At 34.0% G+C, this 12,375-nt stretch overlaps 1 long non-coding RNA gene across 3 annotated transcripts in view; it reads right to left on the bottom strand.

Moving 5' to 3' along the window:
* LOC148092953 (uncharacterized) overlaps window positions 1-12,375 on the bottom strand; it is a 305,626-nt gene that overhangs the window by 256,080 nt on the left and 37,171 nt on the right. The window lies entirely within an intron of this gene.

Genomic DNA, 12,375 nt, shown 5'->3' with positions numbered 1-12,375 from the left:
CTAGTACCCATGGCTATTCCTCCTTTACCCATATCATTCCCTGGCACCTGTCAAGTGGCACAGGGGTCCACTTCATCTTGTAGCAGCCTCTATATGGCCTCTCATGTGAGTTTCCCTCGATGAACTCAGAATCACCAGCCGGGATGGCCAGGCTCTCCCTTCAGTCTGCCCCTGCCCTGCACTTGAGGTGGATTTGCAGTTCTGCGGCCTCCCTGGGGCCGGGGTGTCCTAACAGCTGGATAAAACCCAACCCAACAGCAGGTGATAAATGGTTAAAACACAAAGGTTTTCCCCAAACTTCAAAACTAAGTTTTTACAAGAGTTTTTTCCTTGATTGGGAGAATAAAAACCTCTCGAATTATTTTAGAAATATTTTGAATGTGGCTGTTCCCAATATGTATTTGCCAAGAAATCTACTCTTTTATGTTTGAAAATGCAGACAATCGAATTCCTCAATCATGTACTTGTTTATTCAGCTTTATTAAACCCTGGAGATGCCTGCTCCCCAAGGAGTCCTCAGGCCTTTGGACCCTGTGCACTGTGTCAAGACTAAGTGAGAATCAAGTTACAACAGGTTTGAATGCAGAGTCCGGGCAGCTCTACTGGATTCTCTGTTTGGCAAAGTATACTCTCATATACTTAATTCTCAACTACAAATCAAAAGTAAGCTCTAAATACATATAAAAATTATTTAGTCAAAATTAAGGTAAAATCTATAAATTATGGGAGCCACTTGAAAAACACATTCCATACATAATCCTTAAAAAATTCCCATGTAACACTGATATAGACCAAATGGACCAGCATATCTTACTCTTGGATGTTTAAATAATTTTTAAATATTTTTCAGTAGACACTTCTCAGTAGACACTTCACTGCCATTAATCTGATCCTTAGCACTGAGTTCTCACAAACCATCAAAAAACAACTAGAATACTTCTCTCTGCTACAATATTTTAAACTTGTACTTACAAAAGGTAACTTATTGCTATAAACTGTGCTGTCCAAAATAGTAGCCACTAGCCATATGTACCTAGTGAAGATATAAAATCATAATTCTAAAAACATATCACTCTTCAGAAAAATTAATTCAAGGGTCTATAAATAAATCACTCCTCTTTTGTTTTGCATTTGTGTGTAACAGTATTTTTTAATATTTTGTATTATATACTCTTTGAGAGAGAAAAATTAAAAGTCTAGACTCTTCTCCGAAAACAAACTTTTATGGACATGCATATTGCACACAATGTCTGTGTTCCAGAGACCTTCTGCAACCAAACAGGGCATCAAGTTAAGGATTCCAAATATAAACGTTATTTTTCTACCATCAGAAGTTTACCACACCATTCAGTATGAAAGCCTGTTGTATATCAGTACCATGGGCAAGAGGAGCCTGGACAAAGAAAGCCAACACAGAACGACAATGACCAAACTTCAGCAGAAGTTCCAAGTCAGGTAATCGCTAGTTTTGGGCAGTGTCCCAGAGGGATGCCATGAGATTGGGATGAATGCAACAGCAGCTGGAGCCCAAGATCTAACACAAGGACTGGACATTGACAGTGGGAAGCTTCAGGCACAATGAAAGTCCAGAATCTAATCCCTGAGATTCAAGTGATAGGGTTTTTGAAACAGTCCTCAATTCGGGGATGAGACATTAAAGGAACTGATGCTAGTCTCCGTTGGATAGAGTATAACAAGAATTTCCGTGCCCTGGCCAAGCTGGCTGGGTTCAGGGTTAGGCAACAGCACCTCTGAGGAAACTCAGGATGACTTCATTGACACAGCAGAAATAAGCTGAAAATGTCCTCCCCAGAAAAACAGCGGTGCATGGAATTCAGAACTTATTATCCAAAACAGATGAAAATGGTGATTGCAGTGTTTCCCAAGAATCCAGTGGTTATACCAACTCAACATTTCTTTTACCTACAACCCTTAGAATATAATTAAAATCTATTATAATCACAGATTACTTAGTATAGCTATATGTAGTATACAGATTATTGCATTGACTTGCGTAGGTTCATGCTTCAGTTCAATCTCAACTAACTATGTGACTTTAGGCCTTACCTTCTTTACTATATTTACAAATCTGTAGAATAGAAATGAAAACAGTACCCAACCCATAAGAAAGTTGTAAGTTTAGAGCAATGACTGACACAGTGTGTGTTCATTTAATGTCATATATGTTACATTTTGCTCAGTAGATTACTTTCATTTTAAATTTTTGAAATGGTTAGTTATGCATAAAATCTCAGTTTTTAGGTATTTTCATCTGATAACAAATGTATTATTAGACTTTTGTCCTGAGTTTTGGGGATCGCGATTCTGAGGCATATGATTCTCCGATGACAGAGGAGCTACGCCCACCAACTTATCCCACGCTGATGACAACTTAAACATTCTGTGTCTTAGCTGGGTGATCCTGAGTCAGGAACAAACTGTTCTGTGAAACTTCAAAGTTTTTAAAAACATGTTTGAATGAAAACCACTTAAGACATGTAGGCAATCTCATCACCCTAGAGTCACAGCTCATACTTGGCAACAATTAGACAATAGACTTTCAGAGAGTGGCATGTTTTCACAAGAAATTTTCTTAAAATTTTGTAACTAGAACACAGGCATAAACATAAAAAGAAATCTGAAGCAGTGACCATCTATGTGCAATAAATTATAAAAACTGTTATTTTCCATGGAGCCTCAAGATACAGTAAGATCTATAGGAAATAAAGTCTGTTTTGGGGGGGAGGGTAACACTATGCTCTGCCATCATCATATTTTTTCTATCTTCATTTCCTAGCATGTTTATCATAGATCATAAGAAGATCAGACAATTGGGTGCCCAGCTAAAATGCATCCATGTTGGGCTTAGTATTAATAAGCACTAATTGAATTTCATCTAATAATAATAATTCTAATTAGAATAATGATAATACATTATCTGAAGAAAAAAGTCATCTTTCTATCTCCCAGCAGGGCTAGTAGCTCAGGTGAGAGACATATAAATAGATTTAAACTAGTCTCACCAGCAATATTTAAAATTAAAAAACATTGTAACATTACCTAGAAATATTGAAGACCAAATGAAATTTGTCTTTTTTCAATTCTTTTTAAGGGAATTTTAATTCTGAATTGAAATATCACTTTGCTATCTCCTTCTGTACATATGGTCTGATATGAAAAACTAATATTTATATGTTGCCCATTTAAAAAAAATTCTATTTATGATGTTTTTAGCATTTTTATCTATTTGTAGAAAAGTTACCCATTTGAAATGTCAGTTTTTTTCCATTGTTCTTTAAAATGTGTATGTTAGTTGGTTTTATATGCATGATTTATTTGCCAAGTAAATTATGATATTCTAACTAGAAAAGTGACTTTCTATGTGATTTTGAACTACATCTATAAAAGCACAAGAAACATTTTAATGATTAAATTAAATATTTCTAGCAAGACTGATAATTATAAATATATTAAACACTCTGATTCTTTTGTAATACTAAACACTAAAATGTTTTCTCCGTTAAATGCACATTGCTATTAGCAAATTTAATTCACTTGTCTTATAATGAGTTACATCTATTTAACAGGTTGGCATTTTGCAGCGAAAATACAAATTTTGCACCATTTTTTAAAAATGGAAAGAAAAACTTGCACATAAATTTTATGAAACGTCTATAATTCCTGTTGAAATTCACAATTAGGCCTTAAATGACAAATTAAGTAAATTTAAAAAAATCTACCAAACATATATTGTGTAGGAAAAAATAGTATCAGGCTAAAGAATTAAAAGACATTTAATAGTTCACATTTGCAAACTCAATCTAAATTATCTTTATGTGAATTATTCACATTTTACACATTTTTATATAATCAAAAACTATACCACTTTTTTAAAGTGGGAAAAAAAGTGCAAACCTTGGAAAGAAAGATTTTATTTTCCGACCATAAATTTCAAGTTTACAAGAGAGCTGGAATATGTGCTACAGTAACCTGATCATGCATAAAAGGGGTGATACACACAGTGGCTCACATTACTTTAATTAAAAACCTGCCTTGGGTTACTTCATGTTGGAGAAAAGCACAGAAATAGAAGTCACAAGAGAAGATTTATATTCTTGATATTACCACTAACAGGAATCCTGCATAATATAAAGATTGGTTTATTTCCATGTCAGAAAGCAATCAATATAAACTAAGTGTGAGGTGTACAATACTTTTATTAGAGTGAGGGATTTGCATTTTCCATTCATAAAATCCCTGTCAGGGTTGACTCACTGGTTCCTATTCAATCACTACAACAAATGTGTAAAATTTTATCTGAAAGTAATCAATGCATGCAGCAATAGAAAGTATTTTTCCCCAAAAAACACGTGGGAGGAGTCCCTCATTGAAAACTATATTTTAAAAGTTATTACAGAAAATACCATAGACATATTCCTGGGCGGGGTAAGAGTTAAGTTAGGAGTGCCTCTGCAAGTCTGAGAACCAGGCCGAAAGGAGGAGGGGAAGGAGAGCAGAAACAGGCTGGACAGGCAAAACAGAATCACAAAAAGTAGAAAATTTTGGTCTTACCAAGATACGATGACAGTTAAAACCTTACACTGGGATATACTATTTCACATTCCATTCATTAATTCTTTTAATTACCATCACAACCTTCAGAGTTGCAAAAGGCGGATAGTATCATTCCCGTTTTACAAGATGCCAATAAGCCACAGAGCCCAACACCTCACCCTCTGTACAAAGTTACAAACGGACAGAGTATAACTTCAAAGCCAGTATCCCTAGGTCAAGTCAAGCACCCTTTCCAAACAAGAAACTATCTCATCAACATAGTTCAATGCCAAAAAGGAGGAAAACTGGTATTGGAAAATTAAAAAGTAATTAATCTTTTCACTTTATGATGTATAATGATACAGACATAATTTCTTTTTTTAAATCTATCTTTATTGATTTCAGAGAGAGGAAGGGAGAGGAAGAGAGAGAGAGAAACATCAATGATGAGAGTCATTGATCGGCTGCCTCCTGCGCGCCCCTGACTGGGGATCGAGCCCGAAACCCGGGCATGTGCCCTGATGCTCAACCACTGAGCCACAGCGGCTGGGCAAGACATAATTTCAAGTAACCTATGGAGGGTGCAAGGCACTAGCAGAAATAGTCCTCATCTCTGTTAATATTACAAATAAAATATACATAAATATAGTATTTATCATTGGTCAAAATGTAAGTTACTTTTTTGTTAGACTATTATAACAGTCTTTCAGTTATCCATTTAAGCAACAGTGGGTTAAAATTAGGCCAATTCCTTGACTTTCTCACAATTTGAAAATAATAGGCAATCCTGCACCCGAATTACTCATGTTCCTGCATTTAAGTCAATTCCAACTTCAACACACTTATTTTACATTTGGTGTTATCCCTGGCAGGAACCATGCCAAGAAATGGGCCAAAAGGATAAGATCACAATTACTACTCTCATTAGGTAACAGTCTATTGATTTTAAAAGAGCTATTACCAGTTCATTAATATATTTATGACAAGTTAACAAACCACAGAAAGAAGCAGTCTATGCAAACATTGAAGATGTTTATTTCTAAAAATATTTCTCAATTACGTCAACATTTCTATTCCTAAAATGTATCTTTCTTCCCAGGTTTCACCTCAATTTCAGGGAGATTGATTAATTTTTCCATTTGTGAACACTGACTCTATTGATCCCCCTTGACATTATACAAGATAGTTGTATTATCTAGAAAGGGGGAGGAAATGATACCTACAATTACTTTCATTCTTAAACATCAATACATATGGAACCTTTTGGGGGCTTTGCTTATAAAGTTAAATGGAACTACTTATTCTAAGAAATGTGACATATATCTTTCAAGATAAAATAAATTAAACTTGCCTGGCTGGTGTGGCTCAGCGGTTGAGCATAAACCTAGGATCCAGGAGATTGTGGTTCGATTCCCAGTCAGGGCACATGCCCGGGTTGCGGGCTCCATCCCCAGTAGGGGGCGTGCAGGAGGCTGCCGATCAATGGCTCTCTCATCTCTCTCTGTCTCCCTTCCTCTCTCTAAAATCAATAAAGATACATTAAAAAAAAATAAAATTATTTCAGAAAAGTTTAAAACTGTCAAAATCATAATGCAACTTAGTCCTTTAATGCAAATATACTTTTATGACTAAAAAAATCTATAAACAGAAGAATTTGTGAATTATTCTTAAAATTCAGCTTCATTATTTGGCAGGAATTTAAGCCTGAACACAATAGAGTATGACCAAAATCGCCCAATGTTTTACAGAATGAGGACATTACTCTAATGAATTCCATCCTCATGGAAAATTTCACCTCATTTTATAAGGTTCAAAATCTGTTCTCTAAGGAAACGGAACTGTTATAGAGGTGGCTGGTCAATGAATAGGCAGAATATAGTCCACATTATGAAAACAATTTATTCATTTTTTTTCTTGGAAGTGCCATTTCTTGTCAATAGCAGGTTCTATAACGTCTTGTGTTTCCTAATTTTTAAAAAGTTTATATTTTCTAAAGTTAAAAACATATTTAAATGTACAAAGAATTAAATAAACCATACGTATCAGACATATTCCTTATTACCCAGAATTAATCACTAGTATTATCTTAACATTTTATTAGTATTAGTATTTTCTGAGGTTTTTAATTCCACCAGGAGTCTTGCTCAGTGTAAAAAACTCAAAAATTATTTTTTGAGAAATAAAAGATACAGCAAAATGTTTAAAATACCCCAAATCCTCAAGCAGAAATACATAGAATTGATATTAGGGGAACTTCATTTCAGACATCTTTCTATCCATGTATATAGATGGGTGGATGAATGGTAAATGATATCTTTATGAATAGTGAATTATTACAAATGCTATTTTTAAAGTATTAAATTTAAATTCAGGGAGTGTAACAAAAGAATGAAACTAAGTGATTAATTTCTAATATTTCTTTATCTAAAAATATATGATTTCTTTAAATTTCCTTTTTGTTTAAAAATTATAAAAATATTCAGATGTAAAGCTTTTACCTTTTTAAAAAACTGCATCTTAATGGGTATGAATTTGTGTGATTTTTTACTGTGAAATATGAAGATATTAGCATTTTCATGTGCACCAATCTTGCCTCTTTCTACTTTCTAATTTTTAAACGTGAATATGCTTAAACTTACCTTCTCCAGGTTTAACATTTCATAATTTTTGTTAAAATATTACCCTTATTTGCTAAGTTTTAGTTTTATAGTTAAGTAGATGAAAAGCTTACCATTACCGCCCCCCCCCCCCTTTCTTGTGGTCTTTTCTGCATTCATTATTTTGATTCAAACATTAATTGGCTTGATTTTATTATCATAATGATTTGGAGCACATGTACACACATTTCTACCCATCGATTTAAATACATATAATCACTTTTAAAAGAACAAAGGAAGTAAGACAAATGAGAAAAAAATTTAAAAGAAAACTCCAAATACTAACATGAGAGAATGAATTAAAATTGTGTTCTCAACTAAGTCAAGTTCTGTAAATGTCCTTTAACTAACTAATTTCAAAATAATTAAAGGGAATGCTCTGTTTTCAAGATAGTTCCAGTTTTAATTTCCAATGTTTATTTAAACACTAGTTGAAACAATGAGCTGCGTTTAAGAATGGTCTTAATACAGAGACTTTATTGATGATGCAGCTTTGTTTCTAACCTTCAACGCCTCCAGATTTACAGATAACATGCCACTCAGTTACTGTGTTAAAATGAATTCTGTTGAAATTACGGGTTCACCTCTTAATTGATACGGTACCTTGCATGGTGAGAGGGTAAGAAAAGCAAGACTGGAGGCACAAAGGCTGGAATTATACTTAAAAAAAGTGTCCTCCATTTGTCACAGTTGCTTCAAGCAGTTTATCACCTGGACAGACTGCTTTCTTCAAACTCGCCCCCTGTAATCTAGCCCAAGAACAGGTCGAAGGGCCTCCCCACCCACAACCTAAGTCCCTCAATTGGCCCAACTCATTCACAAGAGCAGACTAGGCCAGGCTAATGCTCTTCACTGGGCCTCAGGTGACGAAGAACGGAAGGAGGAAATTCTCTGCGACGTGGGGAGGTCCTCACTGAAATCCCACATGCTCTCATTCGAGAATCACGTATTTTGATTCAAAGGGTGCTGAGGTTTTGACAAGCGATATGACACTCTCAGCGACTTGCCCAGCAACGTGAGAGTCACATTAAAGCTCAGGATGAAATAACACGTCTGGCAAAATGGATAACCTGTGATGAAACAGCTCACTGGGAAATGTCACATTGTGCTCATGAATCACCTATCATCAGACATGCTTAGTACCCAGGAGGCTACTGGTCTCACCAGAAGAACATTCCCCACCAAGAATAATTAGCTTCTCTGGAAGCAGCTTTCAGAATAAGCATTCTGACTGCCACAATTAAAAGCATAAGCTGACTATCAGCTATGGTAGCGTTACAAAATAGGCCCTTTCAAAGTAAATAATTGCATCAATATCATATAGGTAATGGGTTCAGGAAGTTTTAAAATAATGGAGAAAGATAGATTTTTAACTATCACTGGAATAAGACAATACATATTCTGGTCACTCAGGAGTAGCACACAGAGGTGGGGAAGCACAACTGTTCATGATTCCTCTTTGTTGAGTAGCTTAGGTTCCCAAAAGAGAGAGGGTGTTGGTCTCTGCAGGACTATATGTAAAATACACAAATCCAGCCTCACTTAATCTATCTTCAAAATATTGATAAAGGAGATTGGTACCGCGTACAATCATATCACTTAGGGTTGTCTGCTTAGCCACAAAAAAAGCAAAAGTATGCACAAAACTTCAAGGGCAGGAGAGATATAAAAACTAGGTCTTTGGATGGTGCTATATAGAACTTAGTTCACTGGTAACTCTCTAACTCTCTGTCTTTCTCTCTCTCTCACACACACACACACACACACGCACACACACAACTCATGCTTGATTTAATGTTCAATATTAAGTACAATTAATCAGGCCACTATTTAGAAACCGGTCAATCTATTAAGTATATTGGAAATGAAAGGTAAAACCACTATTCCATTTATGTTGTAATGCAGTTGGGTTAAGAGAAAAAAGGTGAACACATTAATGTTACTCAACTTTGAATATTAGCTTTATTAAAATGCAATCTGTAGCAAGAAAGCCTCTAAGACATCTGTTTAAAATGGTCCCCTACTTTCCATAAACTTGGCTGTAGAAATATTTGGAACTGAGCAGTTGAGATTTTCATAAATTACTTATAAATATCAAATTTTTAAAAACGGAACAACAAATGATAGTTAAAATTACTTTGAATATTAACTTCAAGTGAATTTAAGGATGCTAAAAGCTAGTGAAATTTTTATGGAGGGTTTGTCTTTTAGTAGGAAATCCATTAAAGTTTGTGAGCTTTGCCTATTTTTTAAAATGTCATCTTAAAAGCAAATAAAAAACCCTTTTAATTTTTTTCAAATGTATTTACCAAAGATAAATCATTGGTTAAAAAGTTACTCATTGATATGTAAAAATACTTTTCTGACAAAACTGTTAAAATCAATGACCGTACATGTAATATCCTGATTACTTGTGCTGGAGGATATTTGTTGTAATACCTACGGTCAGCCTCCCATGTCCTTTTACTTATCTTTCCTGTCTTTAAAAAAATGTACTCAGCTTCACAAACAGCTCTGCTAGCTTTAAAGATAAGTAATAATTCAAGAAGGAACTGAAAATTGACCCCATAGTTTATAGAAAAGGCTTTTACTTGCCAACTCAGGGCATCCTTCAGTTAATTTTTTTCCCCATATTTGTAAATGTGCTGGTAGAAGACATGGGAACGTGGTAGCTGGGTCAATATATTTTATATCTGTCAATTTGGTTTAATTTGCTGGCCAAGATACATTAAAAAAGGTTTTCGCTTACCTTGCTCAGCATTTCCATTTAGGTACACTACCGTTCTCTTTTTCTTAAAAAAATATCTCAGAAGAAATAAAGTCATCTTTAGTAAATCAAGATTTATTCCTTTCTAGTCATACATTTCCACAGTACAGCTTTCTACCTTACAGACAAAGACAATCAAATCAACTAGACATGGCCATCTGGATTTTAAAACCACCAAATAGCGAAATAACTGTTAAATGTATTAGTCTGGCTCTCTGAGTGGCATTTTCCCCTTGTGTCATCACACTAAGTACTCAGGGAAGTATCCATCCCATAATCTGAGACATCCAAGCCTGCAGGCAAGAAGTAGATAGAAAGCAAATGAAGTTTAAAATACAGAAAATTGATTAGAAATAGAATTGAATTAACACCTAGAAATTAGATTGCTTATTTAATTATTTCATTTAGTTTTCATTTTCCTTCAATTACCTTGTAATCTTTTGTAATAAATGAAGCCAAATAATAGAGAGAAGTTTTGGCTTAATTTTTTTAAATAAAATTAGACCATTGCATGAACTAGAAATGTGAAAATATCTGGTCAGCTATTAACTTTTTTTAGGCAACATGATGGCAGTTTGAAGAAGACTCAGTTAAATGAAAATATTTGCTTAATGATTTTGAATTTTTCTAGTTTTTAATGCCAAATGATCTAAAAATATTTTTGAGACAGAAGTATTTTTAGTAAGTCAATATCAACTGAGATGTAAAATGCTATTACAAATGCTACTATAATTCAGGCCCTTGGAAATGATGTATTTAAATATGTCTTTCTACTGAATATTTTAAATGTGTATATTAGAGGCAAACATAAATATATGTAATGTTAGGGAAACAAAATAAAAATAATAAAAAATATGGTAGAACTATCACACACACTACTAAACAGTATAAAAATAAGAGTAGAATATTATATCAAAATTATTGCCACTGGATAATCTATGTTTATTAGTATAAAATGAATCATCTGAGATCATATAGAAAGATTTTGGTATTTGATCATAAAACGTGAATCATCAAAACTTTTGGTTACCCAGGACCAACATTATGAATTGAAAATATAAAGAGCCTAAGGTAGAGAATTATTATTAAGCCTAATCTGCATGTCTTGCCTATACACCCAATTCTAAGTTGGAGTTTGGCTTAGAAGTCTCATGGCTTCCAAGTCATGAGACCAGGCAACAGATGAACATGGTCTGCTGTGATCTTGGTTGCAAGAACCACAGTGCAATGTTGGCCCCCATAAGCCTTCCTTCTTCAGGCAGCCATAAGGCCTGGAATCTCATTATTAGTTTAGCCCATTAGGTCAGAGTTAGAGCTTTGTTACTCAGTAATGACCTATTAAATATAAAAATCCTAGAAGATAATGTTCTAAGCTACTATCAGTAGCTACTATCAGCGACTGATGTCATAGTTCACTGTTTCTGAATCTTTTCCATCCCATAATCCTGAAAGACATGATATGCTTCTATCATTAACACTGCTTCTTTATAGCAGAAATTCTCTATGCCATGACTATTATAAGCCATACAATCCATCACCTAGATAAGAATCACTGCCTTAATTTAATAAATAGATGAGGTCCGTTTCCCATGGGAACCTAAATGAGAGGAGGCTCCTGTGCAGCATGAAACAGGTGAACTGGAGAGAAGCTATTGGATACATGGGCATTATCAGTGAGCAATACAGGTGTCTGGTTAAACTAGACTTATTTTCCATTTAATTCTAACATTTAATATTCTTATTTCTACTTGTAATTCTATTTTTCTTTTACCTACACAAAAAATATTATCTGTTTTGTATTCTGCAATTTCTATAAGATGGTGTAATCAAAATCATCAACTAGCATACTTCAACAAAATACTTGGGAGAACTTGAAGATGTTTTAATTGAGTAGCACGTTCCTAAGCAATATCTAGCAACAAAGGTAATCCTCCTGTGATACTCCCCCTATGACCACAAAATGCCAGCATAAATCATCATAACAAATAATATTTGCAAAATTTAAATATAACCTTCTTGGTAATTTTTAACAGTTATATTTGGTAATGCTTAAAATTACCTATGGAAGAAGAAACAGTTTTTAAATAAAGGCTTGCTATTTAAATTAATAGAATTATTTTTTATACTTTAATTATGTTGTTTAAAAATTTATCTTAGGAGAACGCCAATATTTAAGAAAAAATGGTCACACAACTATTTATATAGAACCATTTAAGGAATCAAAACATCAAATATTAGAACCAGTTTGTTTCTAGAAGCCTCTTCCTTTAAAGATCTAAATTAGTCCAGATAAGATTAGGACAAAATAAATGAATTCCACATCCCACCAAATCTTCTAACAAAGTGAAACAAATTCTACTTAATCTATGGATAGATAAACTACTACATTTGCAGTGG

The sequence above is a fragment of the Miniopterus natalensis genome, chromosome 6 (assembly GCF_054644295.1).
Source record: "Miniopterus natalensis isolate mMinNat1 chromosome 6, mMinNat1.hap1, whole genome shotgun sequence".
Classification (NCBI taxonomy): Eukaryota; Metazoa; Chordata; class Mammalia; order Chiroptera; family Miniopteridae; genus Miniopterus; species Miniopterus natalensis.
The sequence above is the reverse complement of the archived record's forward strand: the minus strand, read 5'-3'. Positions and strand labels throughout refer to the sequence as shown.